We start from the raw sequence: 7,976 nt of genomic DNA, 5'->3' as shown, positions 1-7,976 counted from the left end.
ATCCTTTTCTCAACAACACTTTAAGTAAGTAGTTTAGTTATATTAGGAATGAAATTCATAATCTTATGCAATCTTCAATGTATCTCTCTCAATCTTCCAAAAATGGTAAATATCATATTGTAATCCGTTTATATTTGGAATGTGTATAATAGGTGATTGAGTTTCCAACATGTGGATTCCTTCACCTATGCATACACCTACTATTATAGGTAAGTAGTATCTATTATATTAGGTAAGTAATTTCTCTTAGGCCTATATATATGAGGCCCCTTCTTTGTAATCAATGAGTGATCAAAGGTAAGCAATAATAATGAAAATCCGTTTGATATTGTTCTCCTTCCATGTTCCATAATTTATAAGTTCTAATATTTTATATCGACATACTATGTGAATGCACATATACATGACCCATTTTTCATTGTTACAGCATCGGTTGCTTCAAGGAAGAAGCTTAGTGTTGGTGTAATATCCCCATACAAGGCTCAAGTTTTTGCGATTAAAGAAAAACTTAGGGGAACATATGATACACAGAATGACTTCTCTGTGAGTGGTCGGACTGTTGATGGGTTTCAAGAGGATGAAATAATAATCTCTACTGTCAGATCTAATGGGAAAGGATCAGTGGGTTTCCTTGCCAATTTTCAACGTACAAATGTCGGTTTGACCAGGGCAAGGTACATGTGCATAGGATATATCTTGGTTAATAGACGATGTTAGAGAGAGAGAGAGAGAGTGGGGGCTTCTTATTCTTACCTTTTTACATGGGAGAGGGAGAAAGCCATGAGTGTAGTATTGAGGTCACGGTTAAGTTGGAGTTCTGTGCACAGCAGCAAGGAGGTTCATGTGTCATGAAGAGAGGTTAGGTATTGTTTTAATGGAGAAGAAGTAGGGGGTGGCAAGAGGGAAAAAAGGGAGAGGTGAGAGGTGGTCTCGGTTGGAGGGAATAGGGAGAGCCTTCAAGCTCTTGACACAAGAGAGAAAAATGGGACAGTACACGGGACATGTCTGAGAATGGTATGAGAGAGCAGTTGGTGATTTATTTGTGGGAGGAGGGGAGGTACCTTTGCGTTAGCGAAAAGATGCGCCTGTTCGCGTGGACAAAAAAGAGCTCATGGGAGGGGTCTCAAGGGCATTTAGGAAATCTGAAAAATTGGACAAAAAATGTGGAGTTATATCTTTTTGCCTGTTCGCGTGGACAAAAAAGAGCTCGTGGGAAGGGTCTCAGGGGCATTTTGGAAATCTGAAAAATTGGACAAAAAGTGTGGAGTTATATATATATATATGGGTAGCAATTTGCTGTACGGGAGTGTGGCTTACACCAGCACTCCCATGAGTCTATCTCTCTCCTCTTTAAAATAAGGTAGCAGAGGTGTCTTTTCACTTGGGGAGGAGAGAGATAGACTCATGGGAGTGCTGGCGTAGGCCACACTCCCGGACAGATATCTTTTTCCCTATATATATATATATATATATAGGAAATATGGACAGAGACATGAATGATGGTTTGGTTTTTCTGTCCTTTCATTATGAGTTTGGGTGACTCTCTTAACTCTAAATCATCATTTCTTGTTTTTTGGTAACAGAAGATCTATTTATTAGAACGTGTCCAAGCTCGGATTCGAGATTACAGGCCTCAGAAATCCAAGGAGAGGAGATTGGCCAAGATGTCCTACACGAAATAGACATCGCCCTCCATGCCAGGGAGTCAGCTATGCTGTTAATCTCCCTGGGAATGTGGTAGAAAGAACCGGAAACAAAATAGGTGGATAAATGCTTTATGTCCAGGATGAGGTTCACCACTTCAGCTTGAGGAGGAGGGTTGTCGAAGTGGAGGAAGGAAATAAGATCTTTACAATCCGATTCATGGTATCTGAGATTCCTTGAAACATGCCTTCTCTGACAGCTAATGCCTCCCCCTGGATAGCTGAAGAGATAGTCATGGGATCAGACACTGCTGCAATTGGCAAACCCTTAAAATCCCTAATGATGAAACCAATGCCTTCCCCATCCTTTAAAATCCCTAACTCTAAATCGTCATTTCAGTAATTACGTTTTGGTTATTGTCATTTTATACCAATGTTGGCAACTTATTTTCAAAATTGCACGTTTTTCTACATTTAAATCATTTTATGAATTGCATGCTCCAAAAAAAGAGAAAAGAAATACTGCTGCTTGCAACTAATAGCAGTAAATAATATAGGAAGAAATATTCCATTCACCTTGAAGGAATCCTGCATTATTTAAATCTTCAGTAAAAGAAACTAGGATTATGTGGTGGGATTGGTAGGAAGTGAGGAACCAAGTGGATTTTTCCAAGGTATACACAGTAATTTTGTCATTTTCATTCAAGGTGACAATTTTGACATCTGTCCAGATGCCATCCTTTTAATATTGAAGTTGGTTGCAGAGATGATCAAATGCACTCAATTTAAATGCTGCAATGTTATAAGCTTTCTCATGCCATCTCCTTTATATGTTATATTATGCGGAAGAACTTCTTTTAGATTTGGTTGCCTGTCATTATCATTAAAATGAAAAAGATGCCATTACCTGTGTCAGGAATGTCTCTTATTTCCAATTGGTCTCCAAGTAAAGTCTTTGGGGAGAAAGGTGTATGGGCCAGTTTGAGATTTCCAATGGAATCCACAAGAAGCATATATTTCCTATACTTAGATGGTCATATCTGATTTTACCAGTTGATGAAGCATGTTTAATAGTTCTATGTAAAGAAATGGATGATTGTCTAAATGATAAGGACTCGACATATGGAAAGTTATACGTCGGACCATGATATAGAGTTTCCTCCCAAATCCAATGCAACTAAGTTTGAGTTTACTCAAATTCAGATGTCTAATGTTACATGTGGATCTTCAAATATAGATCTGTCAATAAGAATGAAACTGCTTCCCCCTAAGGTCATAAGCTGTATATTTGTGACATTTTATCATTGGTTACTACTTCCTATTCAAGGTGTATATAATCTAAGCTTAAAACATCTGCTAAAACTAATGATTGCCTAATTTTACTGGGTTTTAGTGCAAGATTAAAATTGTAGAAAGCTGTAGGTTGAAGACTGCTTATGACATTTTACTTTAATTTTAGTTATGGAGTTGAAGTAAACTAGGTTTCCTATTGATCTTGAACAACTGCAAGATGAAGCAGGCAGAGAACTATAAAGAAAACCAAGCGGACAGATGTTAACCACCTTAGGAGTGTTTTCTAGAATTGTATTAGGTTGTTAATAGATATCTGAACAGAGCAGAGAGGGAGCATGGATCCTCACATTGAATATATATATATATATATATATATATATATATTTGCTGAAAAGGATCTGTTTGTCATTTCATCTCAGGCAACAAATTGCTGTGCCAGAATTGTGCTAGTTAGATTAATAGTAATTGTTTTTTTTTATTATGCATCCAATTTGACTTCTGAATATGCACATTTCCTGTTAGGTATTATGTTTCTTTGCAACTCTGCTGTTTATGCCTAAAACAATAAATGAAGTCTTAACCCAACTATTTGAGGTCAGAGAAGGACTCTATAGTTCAGCCATTTCAGTCTATCTAGAGCTGCTTCGTTTCTTGTCCCTCCCGTATACCTTTAAAGCTTCTGAACTGAAATTAAGAATGATGAGGGGAAGGAAATAAAACCATATTGTTTTCTACCTAAGCCCATATAATGTGCTCAGTCAATTGTCGACCCTGCCACCAGCTGAGGATGCTCTAGCACCTCCCCACAGAAGACACTCAATTCCTCCACCACCACCAACAGCTGAGCATGTAGCACCACCACCACCAGCTGAGAAGAATCTACCCCCTCCCACCACCTGTTGTGCCTGGGGTGACTCCACAGGATTTTATGGGAACCTTTACATCTTTTTTGAATTTTGTGCAACAACAGGCTACAGTTGGCGGTAACCAACTGCAACCAGGGAAGAAGGACCCAAGGAGAGAAGACACCAGCAGGGTGATGGAAAAGTTCAAGAAATTGGGACCACTTGTCTTCAAGGGAGTGAGTACAGATCCACAATGGCCATCAGTGTGGGTAGATGAGAAGGCAAAGGTTATCAGAGTCTTAGAGTGCACCAACCACCAGAAGGTTGCTTGCGCCACATTCATGCTACAGGGAGAAGCAAACATGTGGTGGAAGACCTTTAGGCAGATTCTGGAAGCTCAAGACCTAGTGATTACCTGAACGAGATTCTTAGAGGCCTCCTACGAGAACTTCTTCCCTGAAAGCCTTAGGGAGAAAAAGGAGGTGGAATTTTTACAGTTGACTCAGGGGTCAGATTCAGTGATGGCGTACAGAAAGAAATTTGAGGAACTGGCATGGTTTGCACCGGACCATATCAATACAGACGTTAAGAAGGCCAAGAAATTTGTTAGAGGATCGAAGCCCCAACTGAAGGGAGCGATCGTAGTACTGAAGCTGGAATCGTATGCGGAAATGTTGTAGAGGGTGTTGTTATTTGAGGAGAGTCAGAGAGATACTACACAAGGCAGCTCAAGTAAGGTACAGGCAGTAACCAGTAATGGCGAGTGGAAGGATTGCAAAGGTTTCTCAGGAGGACCAGGCCCTCTTTGGAGATGCAGGTGATGATGATGATCCTCAGGGTAAGCATGGAGGGAATCTCTTGGAAACGGAGGGCGTTCCAGGGTTGGCTCCTAAAGCCCAACCATCCAGGGTGGAAAACAAGTCTTTTGCTGATGCGGTAGGGAAGTCTTCTCTGCCGGATGTGTCAGTGCTTCCTTCTCCGGTTCATGAAGGTGGTATTACGCTAGTTAAGATCCCTCAGGGGATGTATGAATCTCAGATACAGAGATTCAGATTTGCATTGATTGGAAGGATGAACTTGTAGCAGGTTACCTTTGCTCAGTTGAAGGAGGCCATTAGGAAAACTTGGAATCTTAAAGAGCCTGTGGATACTGTTCCGCTTGGCAAGGGATTCATCATATTTTGGTTCTCGTCGGAGGCGGATATGAGTATGATTTAGAGGCGTAGTCCGATAAGGGTGGGGAATCAATTGATTCGTTTTCAGAGATGGCACCCTGATTTTAATGTGAATGGGGATCACCAGTCGCGAAAATTGGTCTGGGTTCGTTTTCCAGACTTTCTGTATGAGTATTGGCATCCCGATATCTTGCTTTCATTGGTTATGGCATTGGGCACTCTGGTGGCTCTAGATAGAAGAACCGGGGAGGATTCGACGGGCCTCTTTGCTCGAGTTTTGGTGGATATGGAGCTCTCTGCAGACAGACTTGAGGAGATCATGGTGGAACGTCAACACTGTGGTTTGTCGCAGCGTTTTTGGTTCCGATAGGTGGTTGTATACAAGAACAATATGGAGCATTGTGGATTTTTCCGGAGGGTGGGTCATGTGTTTAGGAATTGCAAAGAGAGGCTAGATGTGGAGGCGAAGAAGGCATTGAAGAATCAAGTTGCTCATGAGGGTGGGGATGACAGAGCGGCTGATGGCAGTGAGGGCTCTTCGTCTAGGCCTCACTCTTATCATTCTACTGGTGGAGGAGGTCTTGGGATGCCGTCGGCAGCCTCAAGGGTGCTGGATTCTTTTCGTCCAGAGGAGAGGAGAGACGTTGGAGATGAGGAGTTGCTTTTGGTAAGGAATCCTAGTGGGGAGGATGTTGTAAATCATATCCAATCAAATTTGAGAAGAACCGTTGAAGATGGGGAGTTATCTTTGGCAAGGAATCCTATTGGGGGGGATTTAGTAAATCAGTTTCAATCAAACGTGGCACTTTAGGAAGGAGATAATAGGGTTGCTAGTTTGGGCGTTGGTTTTGTGGAGAATGGAGTGGAGAGGAATAATTGTGGTTATCCACGTCGTATCTCTTCCAACTCAAATTTGAATGAAGATATTTCAAAAGGTGTCTCAGTTTCAAACTCACCACGGTTTGATGGAGAGGGTCTTGGAGCTGGTGATGGTGAATCAGGTTCAAGTAATATGGACGAGTCTAGTGCTAGTTCTGAGTCTCATGGATTGGGTTATGACCAATCTGAGCAAGAGGAGGTGCAAGGTGGGTGGACTTAGGTGTTGGGTCGGAAAAATCGTGATGGTCGTAGGAATGCTCTTTGAGGTGTTCATGTAGGTTCCCATATGGTAACTCCAGTTATTGGCTGAACTCGAAGTTAAAAGAATGCAACTCTTGGTGTTAAGGCGGTGGACGTGGCGGTAGAAAACCATTAAGTTGATAAGGGGTTAGGCGTGGGGCTGCAGAAATCTCCTTCTCCCTTTTCGCCAAAAGAGGAGGCTCTGTTGGCCTGTGTGGCTCTTGATCGGCCTGGTTTATATGCTGAGATCCCCCGACGATCGAATAGGATAAGAACCCCCTCGGTACTCCTCACAGACCCCCCGTAGCCTTATTTTATTATCTATCTTGGGTACGCGAGTGGCTTGTTGCTCTCGCCATTATGTTTTAGGACTGAGTCCCCTATTTAAGCTTTAGCTTTCTTTCCTTTAGTCTGTCGTTAGGCTTGTTTGCCTCCTTGTTATTCCTCAATAAATTGTTATTTAATTGAAAAAAAAAAGGTAAGGTACAAGGAAAGAGGCCTATGGACAGTCAACACTCTAGGGAAGATAGGACCCAGAGGCATCAAAGGACTCACAATGAGCAAACCACACAGATTGTGACAAGCATCAAAATAGGCAGTGTAGGCAGAGTTTTGATCATTGCTATAGATGTGGAGGACGAGGTCACATGGTAAAGGACTACCCTACGCCATTACCTCGTGAAGCACCACGGCTTGGACAGCAAACCACACCACCATAGAGGCAGCATCAGATACAACCATTATGGGCAGAAGTAGATACCGTAGAGGTTACCACATCAGGGACAACCCCCACACTAGGCACAACGCCCATACTAGACACACTAGGGACAGCAGCAACCCCCGAGGCAGCAACAGAAGTAGATACACCATACTGCACAAGCGGGTCAGACACAAAAGGCCCATGCCAAAGTTTTTGCTCTGACGGCAGAGGATGCTGAGGCTTTACCCATAGTGGTTATGGGTAAGCCTATATTTGAGGACTTGATTTATTGTATAAATTGATGATTGATTTGATTGATTGATGAATTGCATCCAAAACTAGGAAATGAAAACTAAAACGTAGAAAACATTTCAGGAACACTGAACATTTGCACCATATCTGCCAATGTATTATTTGACTCGGCTTCAACGTACTCCTTTCTAACTAAATCATTTTCTAAGAAGGTTAGTGTTGACCCTAGACCATTGAGTCCCTCCTTATTGGTGACCCAACCATCTGGAGAGAATTTGATTGCAGACACTGTGTTTAAGTCCTATTTGGTTCAGATAGATGGTAGAGAGATGCCAACAGACTTAATTCTCATAAACAGGACAGACTTCGATGTCATACTTGGCATGGACTAGCTATCTACTTATCATGTCAGTATACTGTGCTATGAGAAGGAGATTGTTTTTAAACCCAACGATGACACTGAATTCAAGTTTATTGGGTTGAGGATGGGTAAACCCGCATCGCTTCTGCTATCAGCAATGTGTGAAAGGAAGTTACTCTCTCAAAGTTGCCATGGATTTTTGGCTTCTATAGTTGATTTGAAGAAAGAGGAGCAATGGAGGATATCCATATTGTCAGGGACTTTCCAAATGTGTTCCTTGATGACCTTGTTCGGTTACCACCCAATAGGGAATTGGAGTTTGCCATTTATCTAGTACCTGGTACAAAGCCAATCTCTAAGGCACCATTAAAACTAAAAGAGTTGAAAGGTCAATTACAAGAGTTATTAGGAAACGGGTATATTAGACCTAGTGTGTCTCCTTAGGGAGCACCAATGTTATTTGTGAAGAAAAAGGATGGCACCTTGAGATTGTGCATTGACTACAAAGAACTGAACAAGGTGACCATCAAGAACAAGTGAAAGCTAAGCAACAGAGACCATCAGGATTGTTGCATCCATTGGAAATTC

Source organism: Telopea speciosissima, chromosome 3 (assembly GCF_018873765.1).
Source record: "Telopea speciosissima isolate NSW1024214 ecotype Mountain lineage chromosome 3, Tspe_v1, whole genome shotgun sequence".
Taxonomy (NCBI): Eukaryota; Viridiplantae; Streptophyta; class Magnoliopsida; order Proteales; family Proteaceae; genus Telopea; species Telopea speciosissima.
The sequence above is the reverse complement of the archived record's forward strand: the minus strand, read 5'-3'. Positions refer to the sequence as shown.